The sequence below is a fragment of the Rhea pennata genome, chromosome 5 (assembly GCF_028389875.1).
Source record: "Rhea pennata isolate bPtePen1 chromosome 5, bPtePen1.pri, whole genome shotgun sequence".
In the NCBI taxonomy this organism is placed as follows: domain Eukaryota; kingdom Metazoa; phylum Chordata; class Aves; order Rheiformes; family Rheidae; genus Rhea; species Rhea pennata.
The window spans coordinates 27624227-27644901 of NC_084667.1; positions in this window are offsets into that span (position 1 = coordinate 27624227).

A 20675-nucleotide genomic window follows, 5' to 3' on the forward strand; every position below is an offset into this window, starting at 1 on the left:
TGAGAAAAAGCTTGTTTATTGCGAGAGTGACAGAACGCTGGAAGAGGTTGCCCAGAGAGGCTGTGGAGTCTCCTTCCTTAGAGACATTCAAAAGCCATCTGGGCATAATTCTGGGCAATGTGCTCTAGGTGAGCCTACTTGAGCAGGGGACTTGGACTATATGATCTCCAGAGGCCCCTTCCAAACTCGACCATTATGTGATTCCGTGATACTAATTGGTTGCTTCTGTCTCTCGTAGGGTTTGAAATATAGCATCTCTACTTTGACACCTTGGGTGAAAAAGAAGTAGATCCAAAAATGTTCTTATGCTACCAGATTGTGTCTGGTATGACGTGATTTTTGTTTTTGTTTTTTGTTTCTTTTAAAGTTTCCAAGAGTGTGGTAAATTCACTGTGATCAGATTCAGAGAACAACTTTATCAGATCAAAATTGGGCGTTTCAATGTCATTCACAGTGATTTTTGCACCTGCGTAAGGGATTTAAGGAAAGAATGCCCGTAGGAAATCTATTTGAGCTTAGGGTATGCTCAGCCTCTCAGCACGGACATGGCAAAAAGTGCTTCTTTAAAGTTATAGAACATAAAAGTCTGAATCTAATTATGAAGCTCTGAAGATTGCTGAGTGAAGTGCTAGACTATCAGGAATCTTCAGAAATGGTTTTAGATGTAGGTGGGCTAATTTTAGCCTAAATACTACTGCTAATATTTCTCTCTAATTAAATCTGCCCTGCATCTTTTAGAGTCATATCTAATAATCAGAATTAGGCCTATTAATTTTATAGGTTTTAATTTATCTTAAGCATCTCAGAGCACCAGTTAGAGTTGAGGAAAGCTCTCTGCTTTAACTTGTACTAATCATGCTAGAGTGAAGCTATATGAATATGCAACTGGCTTGGGAAGCCTGCTTGTTTCAAACTTTGTTTTGTCAATTTAAAGGCAGTAAGTTCTAAGAACTGTACAATAGAGAAGTACTGTATTTCTGTGCATCCAACATAACAAAATAATGATATCTAAGGGTTGTATGCTGCCTTCCAGCATCTTTCTGATTTACAATCTTTTCTTACTGGGCTTATCTCAAGTGGGCTAGGTTTAGGAAGCCCAGTATGCTTGGAAGCATTGTTTGATTGATGAACACTACTTTTTTTTTTTTTTTTTTTTTAGTTACTCATTAGACTACTTGCCTTTGAGACTATCTTAATTAGCTAAATGTAAAGACTCTCCTATCAGTGCACAGACAGACTGTGAGATTTTAAAAACAAAAATAAGATAGAAAAGAATGTTAATCATGTTCAAATAACTAGGAAGGGATGGCAGACTGTTCAGGTTGTTATTCTTTTGGGACATTTTGTTCCACATTAGCCATGCAAAAATTGCAGAGCTATGTATGTATAAGGCATGATACAGTGTTTGACTTACTTGAAGCATGTGCTAGAAAGCTGATGCGAAAATGCAATGATGATCTAGTTCATAAATGCATAGGGGTTTCCCAATGATGGGACCAAATCTGCAGAAGTCTAAGGACAAAGATGAATCTGACAGTCAGTGTTTAGCATTGCCAGATTTTGTTAGTGTTGCTGATAGGATGAACAATACAAAAATCTGTTCTAGTTGATGATACTCTTAAATTTTCAAGGAAGATCAGGGATGGCTTTGGTTTTGGGCTTACTCGCACTTGCTTGAAGACTTCGAAAGCAGACAAGGTGACGCTCCATTGCCCGATTCCTCCTGGAGAGAGGAGGATGGTTGAATCTCTCTATTGGTTAACTGGAAGCAAGTTGCGTTAAAAACAAACTGGAAATCATACGTTCTGTTCTTGATATTAATTCTCAGATTTTTCTGTTGTCTGTGTGTCCATGGACAATATGCAAAGGAGGATTTAGTCTCTAGCCCTTTTCAAGGGGACAAAAGTGAAATAATTTTTTTATACTGCATGAACTGCTCTCTTCCTTTTTTCATGCTGAGGACAAAAGTAAACCCTTTCTTAATATAAAATGAAGTCCTATACATACGTCTGAAGGGTCTTAGGCCTTCCAAAGTAATAAATCATCTTATGTAGTTCTGGTAGCAAGTCAGGACTACTTGAGCAGCAATTCATGCTAGTCCGTTGATTTGTAGGTATTCACGGGGATATGTACCTCTTTGTGCAAGTCTCTTCAAAGAAGAGCTCTTCACGTGGACTCTATACCCACGTGTACCCTGTGAAAAGTTTTTCGTATAAAGGAAACTTAATTCACTTCAGCCCATATGTCACTTTTTCTTTCGTTGCATGTGTGTTTTTTTTTTTAATATCATCAGTTCAGATTTCCATCACTCAAACTGGCATGATATTTTCAGATAAGTCCAGTATTTTTAGCAATTGACAAAACTGGTACACAATACAAAAATCCTCTTAAATTAGTTTTCTTCCTTAAATACGAGAAAGTATGCCAGAAATCTAACTAATGATGCTGATGAGTTTACAATTTATAATTGCAGTGGGAAACTTCCCAGAAATCAAAGGCTTTGAAATCATTATTGTTGTCAGAACAGAGTGATGCATTTACTGTTTTGCCCTTTGTTAGATTGAAAAACTGACATCCTTGATTTGATCTCTATTTGGAGCTAGGAGCTAGAAGAAAGCTGAGCTATTGGATTTTTTTTTTTTTTTGAACTGTTAGTTATCCACCATCTTTCTGTCAGTAATGCTATGAAAACAGTACTGTTCTTGGCTGTGCTTAATAGAATTAGGAAAAGAGTAGGGAACTTCAACATAATTTCAAGGTATTTTTGGATTGAAGTGTAGAATATTTATTCTACAACCTTTTAACTATCTCTAGAACACTTAAGTTGTAGGTGAGTGAACGAAGAGCCACCAGGCATTCAAAATTAATTTGAAGCTCTTCATTTTGATTAAAAATCAAATTCTTCAAACTTTAGAGAAAGTAGCTTCAATCTGAACTGAAAAAGCCCTGATAACTCTGAGAAAGGGCAGTTAGAAACATGCTGTCTTACTGTCTTGTATCTCATACTGAGGTTTTGGGGGTTCTAATGAAAATAACATATTCCTTTTAATCAGAGTTTTCTGATTCAATATTGGTGAAATTGAGAGCTTTTAGATTTTTCAACCCAACAAATGACTTATTCAAAATGTTTCCAAAATGCAATCAAAACTTGTCTCTTCCTCATCTGCTTCTAACTCAAAGTATATATACAAGCTTTTAACATTTTTTAGTAAGTGCCAAGAGCCTGTTTCAGGGTATGCTTTGTGCTGTTTAATACCTTTCTGATGTCTAACTTGGAAAAAATCTAGAAACTTTTTCCGAGCCTTCAGATGGGCTTTGTCTGCCTTGTCCCATGTAGCACAAGTGCACTCCAGTGGTATTCAGCTTCCTGGGAAGAAGAAGAAAAAAAAGCCTCAGTCAGGGCTGAGCCGGGCAGAACTGCTCTGAGGTGAGGATTCAGATAAGAATAATCCATTCCCTCCCTGGTCAAGGGCTCCAAAGTCCAGCCTGCTTTGTGAGAGACGTTGGCGGGCAGCGATGGGACTGTTTGGATTGTATCTTATAGGAGAAATTGAGTGCTGGTCACCCCCTTTGCTGCTTTAAAGGGGTTGTTTCTGCAGCCTGCTTGAAGTCGTTCCTCAGTGGGTGCTGGTGATATTTTCAATCTAAAATAAAGGGCTGCAGAATTAGGAAGCATTTTATCCCACATATAATTTTGTGGTATTTAAATGGCTTTTAGAGACTTCTTATTTCATTGGTTTCCTGGGATACAACCTTGAGCAATCTACTTACTCTAATGCATTTTCTGGTAGGTATAGCTGCCTTTCTTAGGATCCTGGGAAACTACCTGGCAGTAAGTACGAGTGCGCTTAACTACATGCAAAACATCATGCAATAAATACAGTCCAGGCTTGGTTATTAGAGTTTACAGTCTTACCTATGCTGGATAATTCTAATGAAAAATAGTTTCTACTGGCATCTCTTTACCTTACTGTTCTATCTTGAAGCTCTACAATGTTGAATAAAAAAAAATAGAAAAAAAATTGGAGTTGCATCAAATCTGAATCTTAATCCTTACGATAGTGCTAATTATATGGTGCTTATAGCTGCCCTTTATGACTACCATAATGTCAAGCAGTCTGTATATTCTGGTTTGTTTTCCAGGTCCTTGTGTTAGGAAAGATGATGTAAATAAAAGGAAAAGTATAATTCAATTTGTTATTTCATAGCCCAATTTTTTCGTTTGCTACAGTTAAGTATATAAGGAGGTTGCCACATTAATTTGGAAATGCAGAAATGCTTTAGGCGAATAACGGCACACCTCTCTAAAGCTGGGATGTGTGTGAAGCTGGGTTTGTGTTTTAACTCCTTGTCTTCCCTGATGCTACCCTGATGCACTAGGGATTTTGAGAAGAAATGAAGAAAACTTGCTTAAATATTCCGATTAAATTCATATTATACTTAACTTCATGTGGGCATTCTTTCTTACCAAGATGCAGAAAGAACTAGCAACTCCCAGGTGCACAGTAATTTCCTATTAAAAATAAAAACTTTATATTGTTCTGGATATTTGAGAGATGGAGACTCTCCCTCAATGGAAAATAATTGACACTTGTGTCTTCCTGGTCCCTGAAATTTCTTTGCAGTCTCAGTTAATAATTTCTCAAATTTTGCTAAAGATATACTGGATAGAGTTGCTCACCAGTCCTCACAGATTTTTATGTTGTAACATGTGTGTTACCCTGAAGTAGTAATTTGCATTCAGAAACCTGACTGCATCTCGTTTTACTTTTCCTTTGATGCAGTACTACATTCATAATGAAAATCAGATCATTAGTTGGGTTTATGGACGAGCAGCTCTGCTTCTTAAGGCAGGAAATATTTTTTTTTTCCACTTGCTCTTGAGAAACCTGGCTTTCTTTGAGTGATTTCAGTATACCCAACCAATGCTAGCATGGAGATGACTGATGGTCCGACTTTCTTCTGGTTTAATTCTGGGAGTTGTTACTGAAGTAATTAAAGCAGAAGCTAATATCCTATGAAAGCATTCCAGTATTGTATTGCTAATAGTGCAGTTGTTTAGGTAAAAATTCACGGTGGCAGCTTTCTATGAATCTTGAGCAGTACATGATGATTAATACTGCTACATTTATATTTCTTTGCAATGAATCAAAGTTATTGTCCAAAATAAGGAAAGGAAACTGTTTCCCCATCTGCAACTAGTCCTCAACACATAATGAATAACAAACCCAAATTTGTTACTTTTACTAATGCATTAAAGATGCAGGTGTTCAAGAGGACTTTATACTGAACATGAATTGCTTAAGATGGGATTGTCTGGCCAAATGTCTTTAACTGCTGTAGTCCACAAAGCTGAAGAGCTTACCTAGTTCTTTTTATGGTAGCTTATAAACAAAAGCTGAGTTTAGAAGCCTTTGAGGTGGGTTAGAAACTGCACAATAAATAATAGCAAATTTTTAAAGCCTGGGAATTATGTTCTCTTGAGACTATATGTGAATAGTTGCTTTAAGAGCATACTGAAGAAATCTGTCTGCATCTCGTGTCTTTCTGAAGCATGGATCACATTCTCAAGGGATCGTAGCAGTCCTAGTATCAGTAATTTGAATTGTGCTTGCTGCACTGTACAGCTGCTCTCACAGTGCATGTGCTTGAAGTAGGTGAAGAATAGCTTAAATGGATAATGTTGGCAGACGGCAGATAACTGTGCGTGCGTATCCAAAACTGAGCTTAAGAAATTTCAAGTGCAAGCCTGCTGCTTGCTAGCTGCATTGATATGGGGTGTTTGTAAATTTTGATGACACCTGGACTAACGAACTGCAGGTTTTGGGATGTGTTGGTCTTGATAAAGAGAGAGAGATTGAACCAAGTAGGGGGGCTGACCATGCATCCTGCTTCTCTATGCAGTCTTTCTAGGTTGAGAAAAATGAGGGCTTGAGAGTCTGGGAGGGAGTTGAAGACCCTTCAGCTTCTGGCTGAAGGAGACAACCTGGAAGTGGGGGAAGGTCCTGGAGGTCAGGAAGGGATGGGGAGACAACTGCCTAGGGTGCTTTTGAAATATTGCTTTTGAAACATTACATTTGCTGTAAATATTACTAAAATCAAGGTTTTCTGTACATACATTTATGTGAAAACTTAAAAAGAGGTAAAGCTAGCCTTAGCTGGTCTGAATACGGTGTTACACAGTATGTAGACTGACTTAATTACAGAGGAGAATAAGAATAGCTACATATCCAGGCTGTTCAAAAAAAGAATCAAACAAAAACTTTTTAAAAACTGACTGGTTGACTGGAATTGCCTTTTCTCCTCCCCCCCGCCCCTTACCTATTCATATAAAGCAATAACTAGAAAATAAAATAATTGGATAGTATGGCAATGATATTCATACTGATATTAGAGATCAGAATCCCTAATAAATTTTATGGAATTAATATTCATCATCTGATCTGGTAAGCAGATCATTGCTTTAAAGCACTACAGTGATTTAATATGTGCATTACTGTAAATAAGACTTCTTACTTATGTAAATAAATAAGACCTCTCATTCATGTAAATAAAACCTCTAATCTAAAAGATGCATCATGGATTATCACAACTATCTTCAGTATTTTACTTACTTTTAAATCTTAAACTGCCAGAGTGGGGAAAAAAAAATCCAAAGTTCAAAATTTAATAGATTGATCTAATCCTTCTTCTGTAAAGAAGGCAAATATGCAGCCTGACGCTAGGTAGAGTCAAGTAATGATGATGGAATCATTCTATAATTTTTTGCTTCCATGTAGACTCTGTATCAGAATAAGACAAATGGCCTTTTTTTGGAAAATGCACAATAGTGCAAGAAATCTGTGCCCAATTAGACCTGAACCCAGATATGGCTATTGACTCCATCTGTAGTCATTAAAAGCCTGTAGTAGAGAATGGCCCTTATAGAAGGATCATCCCTTTTTATAAAGGAAAAATCCAACTTCATTTACAAGGTTGGAGAGAAATTAATAATTTTTTATCTGCATATTAGTTCTATCCTGTAGGTATCAACAGGAAGAAAATGGCTCTGCACCTTATTCCGTCATTGAGGTCTATATGTAGTATAGACACCAGCAAGTATTCTGGTGCTTTTCACAAAACGATCTATGCAAAGTAGGAAATATAGACTACTGGTTTAGGCTAAAATAATACAAGACTGGTGTATATCTCTTGGTTCTTCTGAAGTGAAATACTTCTATTAATAAAATAATGACCGAAGAAGGGAGAATACAAACAGTCAAAAGCCAAATGAACCATAGTATTTCATGGTGCATTGTTAATGCACGAATATTATGGACCATATTATTGACAATCTTACTAACTACAAATGACCAAAAGGTACTTGGAACATCAGGTGAAGTGATACTCCAAGCAATATTACTTATTTTTAATTTCTTCAGAATCCTTTCATTGTTTCTTTAACACTTAAATAACTGCACCAATCGGGTTGAGGAGGAGAGCAGAATAAAATCTTGTATGCGCATCACAGATGGATAGGCAGAGTGCTGAAGAGTAAGCGATGTGTTGTAGGACCCTGTGCAAGCTGGTACCCAGACATTATTATACTTGGGTTGCTAAATATGCTGCATTTGAGAACTACTTGCTCCCAGAATGGAGTTTCAGTTCAGTTGTTTTTTGGCTTTTTTTCTTTTTTATTCCTACCCCTAACTCACCCTGCCACCCCACCTTTTCTTTTTTTCTCAATGATTGTATCAAGACCGTAAACTCTAGTTTTTCATCATAGTGACATATCTATATTAGCTTTTTTTATCAGTCTTATTAGGTGTCATTTTTTTCCCCGTAGCTATAATTCTAGAAATCTAGCATTGTGTGCGGGCTTTGGGTCCTATGATTTTTATGTTGTAGTATGTGGTGGGTTTGGTGTCATGTGTGCTGTATTAAGTATTTGTTAGTGTCTGTATCTAGAATGCAATCTAAAGTTACGCTCTTGTAATCTGTACAATTAAATTTAAGACTGTTAAAATTTGGCTGTAGTAAAAATCAGTGTCTTAAACTCCCATCTTTCCCAGCTGAAATGCTTACTCAAATGTAATGGAAAAACGATCTGTAATACAATTAAACAGTATCATACCTCACTGTGTGGTGGGAGAGCAATGTTGAAGCGTGGTTCTGCCAACTCAATGCAGATAGTAGCTAGTGTAGGCAGTGCAAGATAGGCTGAAAGAAACAGAGATGTCCTACATAGTGCTATTTAGGGTTGCTCTCAAAAGCAACTTTATGCTCCTAGGGAATTATATACCACAGTGGTGGGTTCTAGCAGAAGCAACCAGAGGCTGCCAGGTAAAGGAGGCTCCAAGGAACATTAAGCAAAGACCTTGGCTATAGCTGAAGGTGGAATACAGAGTAAACTCAAAACTGCCTAACCAGTCATGGCTGGTCGTGTGCAGCCTTGCAATAGGTGACCGCAGCAGAGCTGCGGAAGCGAGAGCAGCGCCTGCCACGCTACAAAGGGACCCATCCACGATGCTGGGGATGCTCCAGGTCTGTGGCTTCAAGGAAGCCCTGGAAAAGTTGCTGAAAGAGAAATCCGCTGAGGGTTGCGTAGAAACAGAAGAGGCCTGCTCTTCCCAGCTTTCAATAATTCATACTTCAGTTAAGGAAAGTTCTTAACCGATCCTTCTCAAATGTCGGAAGCAGGGATGGGTCAGGTGTCTGTTGAATTACTGTTATGTCCCCGTAAATATTTTATGCAATAAATCATTAATATTAATTAAAAAAATACCACCGAATAGAGTAACTTCTGAGAACAAAAATGTAAACATGACTTAAATCAACAAATGACATTTTGTGTAGTAATTGCAGTTCTGAAGTAGGAGTGCAATAACCTTTTTAAGTAAAGAGAAACTAGAAATTAAACTTACTCTTTTCATTTTTATATAGTTCTTTGATCTGTAGCAGCATACTAAAACTTACCAAGCTCTAATTTTAAGTGACAACAGTGATAAAACTGATTTCTAACTGTGCTGGAGAATAACGTTACTTTTTTACCACAGAAAAATTATTTTCCCTGAACTGGCAAAAAGGCATTAGTATTGTACCTGTGCACTGTAGAATCAACCAGGAATATGCATTGGATTCAGATGTTAGGTGATAGTGGGCTAGAACTAATAGTGAGCTTTTTGTTTCTTTAATCTATTGCGTAAGGTTACTTACTTGATGCAGGTTTTTTAATTATCCTTCCTTTTTGAAAAATTGCTTCAGTTTTGTAAAACTGAGTATCAGAATGTCTTTTCTTGTATTTAGGGTTTTTTTTAGCTAATATACTTATTTTTAATTTTACTTTAAAAGATAAATATCTATTCAAATTTTTTGAAAAATTCTCAGTGGAAATTACTTATTTCAAGTTTTTGATTTAATGAAAATTTTTCTCATGGAATGAAAAGAGAAGGGGGAAGACTTTAAAATCTAATTATCCTATTAGGAATGGGAAACTCATTTCCAAGCGAACTATAGTGAAGTACACGATTTTTTTTTTTTTTCAGGAGAAAGAGTAAAATAGAGAATGGCTGATATGGCAAAACTATAACATTTTTAATATATAGATCTCAAAATGGTCTATAAAAAATAGACTTTGAAAGTATAACCACAGGGCTTGCTTGAAGATGCACAACGTGGGAACTGAGCTGTTCTTCGTCTCAAGAAATCGCATCTACTGAGTGCCTGAATCACTTTACTTTGTAAAGGACTTTGCATATGCTCACTATCCACCCCAAGGTACTTCCCAGACATTCGGAGTGCCTGGATTCCAAAAAGTTTGCTATTTAAATTCATATATCTGAATGACATAAGTGTGATGATACATTCACACTATATGTAATGATGTAGGTGGTTAGATGATGATATATCTACAGTACAAGTGTTACAGTAATAAATCTCATGACTTAATCGCTTCATTTGACTGTTTCTAATGTGCCTGCATTCATACCAATGGTCTTTATATGCACGCCTACAAGTTGCGGATTTTGGAATTGCAAATATCGTATATGTCCTGGTGATGATTCATGCAGGCCATGCTTTTACCCTCTTCTGTTTCTCTTAAATAACTCATTACATGTGTTGTTAGAGGTTAATTAAAAAAAGAAAGAAACACCTTATATCATAAATATTCCAAAATAAAGAGCAGTCCCTTTTCTGGAGATCTTGATGTGTATATAAGGAAACTTCAGGCTTTTTTTTATATCAACCTAATTTCTCACAGTGCAAGCTCAGCCTTCTTTTATTTGTGAATTATTTTGTCAGCTGTGACTTTCCCTTAAGATCACACAGCTATAGAAATGAAAGATTTTTGAAGTGTCATAACTGAAGAAAAGTTATTCTACTTTCTACTGTTTCCATTAAGGAATTAAGACCATGAGGGCAAGAGAACACATTGAAACTATATATTTTCCATTGAGTAACTATTGTACCTTTAAACTGTGGTTTGTAGAGTTTAAAGTTTTTGAACTTCTGAGATTTGGACAGAAATTTAGCATTGCCGTGTATGGTTCAGATTACTGTAAATTAAATGGAGAGTGGATTTGTAGTTATCATTGATTTGACCTTGCTGAAGTCAATTTTGAAACTCCTATGACTGTTAAAATGCATGACAGGCTTCAGAGTACTTTTGTTGGTGTTGTTTCAATCTGACCCTGAATGATAAACTTAACAGAAATAAGACACTGAAATAAAGAATGTAAGGAAGTATCAGCTTGCTGTTTTAAGCATGGAAGAGCTTTTGAACAACTTTCTTTCACAAATTAGACTTTTCTTTTTTTTCTTTTTTTTTTTTTTTTTGAAGGTAAAGATAAATTTCAAAACATCTGAGCTTAGTTTGTAACTCTAACTGATGTCTCCTAGCTCTTGGAATATAAATATCTGGAGCAAATACTACTTTTGCAAGTCTCAGGCTGTGTGTGGTTTCCTTAGGCTAATTACATACTCCCCCCTCCCCCTCCTACACATACTTACAAATTAGATGGGTACCACGAAAGAGAGATGTGTGAGGATACATAGATGTTGAAGGAGGAAGTGTTTACAGTGCAGTAATATTTATTGCTCTATGATGTTCTAGGATATATGCTAATTGAACCAGCTACATGTATTTATTTCTAGGCATGTAACTAATCTTCCAGCATCCATCCTGAATATTAAAAAATAACTTGCAACTTGTATTTCTCTGACTTATCCAGTTTTGGGATTATCTGTTTGTAGTTGATTGACAACTGCTTTAGCAGTTGAGAGCCTGCCTCTTAATTGCTCTAGGCAGTACATTAAGGAAATTCATCGCTATCTTCAACAAACTACTTCTGGGAGAGAAGCTGCTTATCAAGGCTTGTTATGCAACAACAGAGAAAAATTAAGCATAATCAATAGTGAAGCCCACTCTTAAATAAAGACAGGTAGTGATTATAAAAATACCTTTTCACAAGGAAAATCCTATCAGTTTTTAATTGACATACTAAAGTTTCTGACTGGAGCATTATTCAGAAGGAACAGAAATGTGTGAATGTGGTTCTGTTACGCATGCACACGTTAAGCTTTAAAACACTTGCCTACATTAGTAGCTTGTCTCTTGAGAATGGAGGGTGAATGTGTAGTTCTTGTACCCTAACCTGTGAAACTTCTATTATAACTGAAGCTGTGAATGTGTTACAGGAAACTGGGCGTTTCTGGTCCAAAAATTCATGTAATGGAGTGTAAATTGCAGTGCAATGTGAACTGTGTGCAGTACAAACTAGTATTGCTTTTCATAATAGGCAATGAGATTATGTTCTGCTTTACTGCATTAGTTGCTAATTGTACTAATGTGATTTTTATTATGTGGTTTTATTCATTCTAGAAGCCTAATTCATCAAAATCTGAAGCTTTACAGAATCAGTCCTCTTTCAGCATATGTGCAAATAATCTGCTTATCTCCCACAATGAAAATGCATCAGACACTTAGGGTTTTTTTTTGTTTAAAAATGTTTGCACAAATTAAATTACATAAATGAATCTGTAAATAAGGTAGTTCCGCCTTACGGAGGTCTTGACTTCTGCAGAGTCCTGAGGCTGTTTGACTCATACAGCAGTTGTGTGCTGCGTAGGCATTCAACTCAGCTAGACAGGGTGGTTATTTTTCAGTGTGGAAGAGAAATATTGCAGATAGCTCAATGCAAAACAAAGGAGGTAGCACGGTGGGACCCGCCGCTGGCAGCGACACGTGCTCCTGCAGCCAGATGGGTGGGGGAGCCGTGGCACCCTTGGTCGGAACCACCTGCAGAAGGGTCTGTGCGTGTCCGACCCTGACTCTGGGTACGGGTGATGTCTGTGAAGACACTGAAATACCTGAATTGATGTTTGCGATATGCTCTGAAAAGCAAACTTCCCAAAACTGTTTGACAATCTCAGGTTTGAAAGCAGAGTGTCTTTGCTCTTTGGGCTAAAGCTAAATGTTGCCCTCTCTTCCACCTCAATAACACAGAACAGACTGTTTTTCTTTTGGTAGCAAACAGCATATTGTTTGGCTCTTACTCATCTCCCCTCCATGAGGAGATGAGTAATGATACAAATTTGTCATGGCGAATGTTCTGGTAATTGCAGGTGCAAACTAGCTGAATGTCTTAGCCAATGAAAACTACCTGAAGATAAGTTAGCTGAATCGCATGCAGTTTTCTGTGGGATTTATAAAAGTTCTAGGGCTGTTTTCCTCACTGCGAAAAAGGGGCAGTCTGGACCTTTGGGATTAAAACTTGGTGGAGTTTTTTGTGTTGCTGTTTTGCTCCGGCCTACTCTTGAAGAAATTAATAAGCTGAGCTGGCAACCTGAGCGCCCCTTCCAGTAAACATTAATGACTCCATCAAGCAGAGATAAACACCCATCTGTACAGAGAAGGAGGCATGCTCCTACGTATTTTTCCTGTCCTTTTTTTTTTTTTTTTTTTTAATCTGAGTAGGAGATGCTTCTGTAACACTTACATGTTTTGGCAGGTAGGCCAGAATTTACTTCCCCAAAGGGAAGGAGAGAGGCAAAGAGGGGGGGAGAGAGAAAGAAACTAGAACATACTGTTGTTCGCATGTACTGAAAGCAAACACAGGCAAGAGAAAATCCAGTGCACTCTGATTACCTCTGCAGGGCATGATGTAGCAGTAAATACTGAAATACAGTTTGCATCTATTACATGTAATAAACTTCTTGATGAAGATTAGGATATTGATCCAAAACTTAAAACAGATGATTATTTTGAATAATGAGGCTATCATTCTTTTCCTGACTGGGGGGAGAGAAGCATTTGCATGTTTTTTGTTCGGTGTTTTGTTGCCCTCACCAAAATGATATTTTTGGTACTTAGTTTAACTTCAGCAAGAATCAATATGGGAAAAGAATAGTTTGAGATCAGCAAATTCTGCCTCCAGAACTTCCATTCAGTTTTGCAATAAATGTCTGCAAGGGCTTAGTCTACCTTGTTACTTTTTCTTGAAACAAAGAGTAATACCATTAGCTTTATCTAAATTTATTTGTTGTGCCTCTTAAAAACAAAACACTCTTTCCTTCCTCTGCTTAAGCAGCATCAGTTAGGCTTAGGCATGCTGGGAATATATGCAAATATGAGATAAAGATGGGTCTGGTATTCTTTAAAAGAACTGATGTTATGGGGGGGAGAATGGGAAAAAAAGCAGATACAAATAAGTGAGTAAAGAGGAGGGGAAGGGAAGGGAGGAGGATGAAAGAATATGATAGATGAAAAACTTGATGTGCCCTTAAAAGTAGAGATAGGACATTTGTTAAATGTAAGAATTTAAAACTTCAGTTTAAATTCTTAATCTTGAGAATTGTGGAACCTTGGTAATTGAAGCTGAGGGCTGATCTGTGCTGCAAAGACTATTCAGAGATTTTTTTTTTTTTTTTTTTCCTTCTTATATCTACTTTTTCCTAACTGGACAATGAGAGACCAAATGGACTTGATTACAAGCCTACCATGATAACTTCCCTTTTTTTCTTGGAAGACTTAGTATACGTGTTCACTATCACCTTTAGTCATGCATACAGTCTCCAGAACTATTTGTATGCACACACACGTGTGCATGTAAATACAACTATGTTAAAATATGTTTCTCATCCAGCTGTTCTTTCAAAAGTCGTCCATTTTATTAGGCTTAATGGAGATGTCCTGTGAGACCTCTAAGTGAAATACAAATTATCAAATGGCTTCCATACATCTATAAAATAACAGGCCTGCAATTTTTTTGAATAGGAAGATAGCTGCAGGAAAATACTTTAAATACTTTAATAATCAGACTGATTGTTAGTATTCCTTTAACTTAGAATTCTAATTTCATAAAATATTTGGTAATGATTTTATACATTAACTTCAGGAGACTGGACAATTAGACTGTTGGTAGCTTCAGTTATCCAGAGAACTTGGAAGTGATTAGCTTCTTTTACCCAAGATGTCAGAGATTGTTAAAGTACAAAGAAAAGATGTATCCCTAGGTTTCAGAGGTCTTGAGGATTAATGAAGATGAAATAAAAAAAAAAAAAAATACAGAAGTGATATTGTTCTGAAACTAAGCACAGCAGTAAACCTAGTGTAGTTCTTGTAGCCATGAGGGAAACATGACAGGCAGAATCCACAGTCCTTAAAATTGTGAAGTGAAACAGCTAAATTTAGTAATGAGCAAGGAGGTTTACAACTGATTTTCATCTATGTTTCTTGAGTCCACTTTCCACAAATGGATGCAGAAAGAGAGATATCTTGGACTTGAGACAGAAAGATGAGTTAAGACTTAAACGTTCTTTATTTAAAAATTAGTCATTCCTCTGTAGAATGTATTTTGGGATATTCCTTTTCTGAATGCTTAGGTGTATAATATAGACTAAATCCATGATAATATTTACAGTTATGATTGACAGATTTATCTACTTTGGGTGTCTGAAAAATCAGAAATTTGTACTTAAAAGACCCTTCAATCCTTTAAGAATTCCTAAATTGAAGATGAAGTAAATTGTTGGAGTCATATGGACAAAACTAGTCTGAAACTTTGCATGTTTATCTTCATGAATAAATAGCAGAAAGCATTTTTGAGAGCAAGACCAAACATTTGAAAACTAGAGATCAGTGACTAATTTTCTATATAGAAAACTTCTCTTTCTCCAAAATTCCTAAATTCTCTTGATTTAAATAGTCTTTTCCATTGATTTAAATAGGCTTAGAAGTCTGTCTGTCTCTGTCTCTCTCTCTCTCTATATATATATAAATATAAATAAATATATATATATATAAGTAGCTACCTTGTTAAGATATACAAGACTCATTGATTACTATTGTGCCTGAAAATAATTTGGGATCCTGACATTAATGATTCATTTCAAAATAAGTCAAATTCTTGCCCAGAATATCCTGGAGGTTCCTCTCCTTCCCTCCCTTCCCTTCTTGTCTTTGAAATTCAAGATAAAGTTTTTCTTTTGGACACAAATTACTGTTTTCCACTTTCTCTTGCCATCCTTATCTTTTCACAAGCACATGACATGAGACTGTTTATTTGGGTTTCTAGCCAACTGAAGACAAGAGCGTGTTTATATGTGTGTTGTTTTTTTTTTTTTTCTTTCTTCTACTGCCTCCCCTTTCTGGCAAATACATTAGACAGATTTCCCAGCATTGCTTCCTGCAGCAAGATGGTAATAGGCATGAATAAAACCCATCACATGCAATTGAAGTTATAGTTTGAATACTGTATTATCCTAACGCTGTTTCTGTAGTGTGCCAGTTTTTGCGTGAAAAGCATGTAACTGATCACTAGATCTGACATTATGTGTATTGGTGCTGTACGACACAGATGAAAATAGCCTGTGAATGTGTGAGCCTTCTAGAAATAATAACCAATGAATTTCCGTGAAACTTCTTGTAAATAATGCATGTTGAACTAATAATAAGATTAGGTTAATAAAAGAAGGCTACCTGACTCAGAAGTGCTGTATAATGTTCTCTGTATCTTAACCTTGTAACTCATATGCTGTGGTACTAACACTTGTGGCTAGGGAAATGGTTTTGTTATCATCTTTGATAACTGCAAGAATAATAAAGAAAACAAGAGTACCTGCAGCCTGCTGGGCTTTTTAAGGTGGATTGAGAATCAGTGTCAGGGATGAATTTGTGCTCCCGTTCTGTCACCGAGGAACCGTGGCTTATGAGCATGGAAGTGATTTACGCTGCTGGAACCTGTTATCGTGTGAAGCTAAAGAGCCAGAATATTGCTAGTTGTTGTAGCTTAGTGAAATCCTGATGTATGCTCCTGCAAAGAAAAATTCCCTTAAACTCAAAAGCTGTGCTTTGCATTAATTTTCAGTTTGGTTTTTTTTCTGTACCAAAAATTAGGGATGTTTTATAATTAGACTTTTTTGTCTTATGTTTGTAGGAAGATACTTGCAAAACCTAGTATGATGAATCATGCTGGGATTTGTGAGTGAAACTCTGTATGATAGTTAGTTTTGGGAAACTTAATGTCTTGCCCTTTTAGAGCGGTGGGGGGGGGGGCATTTATCTTCCCCTCCCCCCCTTTAATGTGACTCTGTGATCATGGTAGTGTAGAGTTCAACTCACAGGATGATCCTTCCTGGGAGAACTGCTCTGAAGATGAATAGGCAGATTTCCCATTTTCTCCTAACCTCTCTTGCAGTTGATGCAGGAGGCTTTGACTCATCTCTGACTGGGACTGACACACCAGTACCAGCTCTTCGGGATCTTTGAGTTACCTCCTTTACATTACCGCCTCCGCGCCGGGGGGCAGAGAGGTCACCTCTGCACGCCCTCTCTTTCCTGGGCTATGCTGTGCATTGCTCGCCCACAGCATCACCCAGGTACCTCCACACAGAAAGCAGGTGCAGTGGTATAAAGACACATGATATTATAAAGATAAATAATATAGGATTTTCTCAAGCCTTTGGCAAAGTCTCTGTAAGAGACTAAAGGAAAAAGAAAATAAGTTGGCCTGATGTGAGTGGTAGGGTACTTTCATGGTTTAAAAACAAACGAAGAAGGAAAAGCCAAATATTAATAGCCAGTTACAACATGGGAGAAGGTTAACAGTGAAAAATGCCAATTGCTTTAGAATAGGACCTGGACCACAAAGATAAATGTATTAATGATCTAGGAAAGAGCATGAATAGAAAGCAGAAAAAGTGTCATACTAGGTGATAGATCATTTGGGAAACTATTCTAGAAGAACTCAACAGAAGCAGATAAATGGCAGATTTAGGGATGATAAATAGAAAACAATATCTGCATGGTGGAATTGCATAAACACTTTGTTTCTAAGTCTTAAATTAACGATACAAAAATGACTTGCCTGCTCTTGTAAGCCAGCAGTAAACATCGTTTAAATACTCAGCAATGCTCAAAAAAATACCCCAAGGAATATATATAGATGAAATAGAAAGCATCAAAATTATTACAATTATCTTATGAGCACACCTATGCTAGTGAGAGCACATCTATGCATGTAAAAATAGTAAATCAAGTAAATGGAAAAAATCAATAAATTTAACATGGAGATGAGATTTAATACTCATTAAATGAGATTATATTTTTCTTATTCAAAGAGAAAACTCAGTTTAAGGACTCAAAATAAGATTCTTTAGTATCAATACAAAGAATATCCATAGTTGTTATAAATAAGTTAAGTGAAATACATAGAGGTTTTCAAGTTTGTTTTACTCTGACATAAACAGCAGGCTCGAAAGAGGAAATTGCCTTCTCCAAGACATGTACATAGGGATCTTTGAACCTTTCTCTGAAATACCCTAATCAGGCAACTATCCAAAGACTCTTCTGCAGAAAAGTGGTATAGAATAATGCTCTTATGTTTCTGTCTTAGGAGGTCCTGTCTTTTACTTTGTGGTATGTGAGAATATGCCTGAAAGAAAAAGCTCTGAAGTGAAGTGAACCATGTCTGGGACTATTCCATATCTGAGGTCTGTGTTTTGTAGTATATTGCTGCATTGGTATCTATATTTTAAGCTGTGTTATGTTAGTCTTTGAACCTGCAAAATCCTTTATTTAGAATATTTTATTTATTTAGAATCCTTTATTTAGAATATTTAGTTTATTATGAGTTTTTTTTTTTACCTTGCATTTTTGAATGTTTGTCCACTGTAAGGAAGGTGCTGAAACTAGCTCTTTGATCTATGAAGATGACATATTGCATTAAACCTTTTATATTTCAGAAAATTTAGTAACTTTCATGTTTTTACAAGGTAACAAATGTGTTTTTGTACGTATTTTAGGGTTGCTAAAGATATGCCTGTCTAACAAAAATCTCCCTGGGAATTATTTACCTGCTGAGGTGAGGTGCCCGAGACAAATTGTCAGTGTGAGCACCTCTAACTTCGGTGTGTCTGTGCTCAAGTGTGTCACTACAGCCTGAAAACTAAATCGGGGGATTCTCCCCAGCTTTCTGCTAACCTGATAGTATAGATAAGCTAAAACATCTGTTGCTTACTTAGCTAGTATTTACAAAGAGATTTTTGTGCAGCTGACTAGTGGAGAGCTATGCCTTTCCAAAGAAATTACGCAGGAGTGTTTATTCATCACCACCTGCTGCTTTGCAAGCAACAAGACAGAGCTGGTACATGGCTGAGAAATACAAACATCCAAAAAGGAGAATGGGTAAAGGGAGGGGGGGAAATAGAGCAGAAATTATAAATGTACGGAGCTACGTTTGTTATCAGTTACATGTCAGTTGTATTTGGAAGAAATACTGCAGGAAATACTGCAAGAAAATAAAATAAACACTACTTTTTAGAAAACTGTTAGATTAACTTTTATCATCTATGCTTTTATATAGAGCTTAAGACAAAATATGCTAATGTTTTGAATATATAACTTCAGAATGACTATTTCAAGATCTCCGATCTTCTCCAGTGATGATTATCTTTAGAATTTTATTTATTATTACTTTGAAAGACCTTATTCCAAAGCTTCTCCCTTTCTTTAAATTTTTTCTTCCCTTTCCAGTTGTGTAGCTTCCAATATTTAAAAGCAAGATCGATATATTCATGTTGTCATAGCAGGCGTTTCCTTATGACTGCTCGTAAGTCTGATACAGGACATAATCTTGTCGATGGTTTTGGTTGGATTTGCTGGCATTTTGGATGCTGTGGAGGGGCTGTTATTGCAAGTAAAGAACATGTAAATGCACAGCCTCTACAGTATGCACTAGAGCAGTACACACTCAGCCCTGTCTGTTTTTAGCAGGGTCTGTGAATTGAAATGCAGCTTGAGTACTTCAAATCCAGCAAGGTGCTGTTCTGCATATGATAGAAAATAGCGTGTATAAAATGTGAACTTGAAGAAACTTGAACAAAATGAATAAGGCACGTTCAAACTGGGTAAAAGTATTCAGGGATATCAGACCTAAATTACAAACACTTGGATTTTTAAGTAATGTTGATCTGTGTTTTGGGGATGACCTTTGCTGGAAGAGCTGGATCACTCAGCCCTGGAGACAGGTTTCAAAGCTGCAAATAGCCTAACTGCTCAGGAAATCAAACAGCTACCAAGTAGAGCTTGGTTTATTGCATTTTTACATAAATTTACTTTTCTTTTTACTTGCCTCATCAGAAAAATAGTGGCTTTAATACACAAAAAGTCACTTATTCGAGTGAAATTAAGTGTTCCTCTAAGATAGGCTATCATAATGGCAAGGTTTAGCTGTTTTGTTTTTAAGGCTTGTAGCGAACCCTTAGTGTGACGGTATTCAAATAGTTAGAATGTAAAAACGTAATGAGCATGCCAGTGTTGTACAAAAGCTGCTATACTTTAACTAAACTAACTATTCTCTACTTGCATTTCTGCAAGTCAGGCTTGGTATAGCTTACTGAAATTGCAGTTCTAAGGGTTTGCAAAAGGCTGGGGAGGAACAAGAGCAGAGTAGTGCATATCATGATACTCGTAGCATTAGAAACATGGCTTTAAAATATTTTTCATTATTATTAGAAGTTTTGATGCACGATAACATGCAGTTGGCTTGGTGGAAGGATGCAAATAGGGAGAACATAATGATGGTGTTGAGTTTAAAGGTCAGTGCAGTAATGTTTGGAAGAGCTTGGATAAAGGAAGGAGTCCTCTCCAGAAGGGTTAAAAAAAAAAAAAAAAAAAAAAAAAAAAAAAGAGGCTAGCTCCCTTAAATCCTACATGTTACTGTTCTCTGTTAAACAGTCTATTGTCAAATCAACTTTTTAGTGAGCCTCACCTGGCTGCTTATAGTGCTGCACTAGATACAGTAATTAAAATTTTTGTGCTGGGCAGCTGGCAGACAGCTGAGGGTGGTGGAGAAAAGCAGGTAATTATATGCCTAGTTTGTGACATGCCAAACCTCTTATTTCTGTTAAAATCTGTGACAGAAAGAAGCCCAAACTTCAGTAAGAAATTCTTCAATAATCCAACATTAAAGACTGTTTAGTATAAAAGTATAAATGTCAAAGAAAAATCCTCTCAGACCACTTTGCTGTAACTATGTTAGTTGGGAGTGTTATTTGTTGTGATATTTATCAGGTAAATCAGTAAACTAAACATAAAATTTGGTGTGTACCTACACATTAAAAATAATTTTTTTTTTTAATTTTAAATCCCTGGGGTTTATAGAACTTTCCATAGTTAAATACTTTTTTTTAAGAGA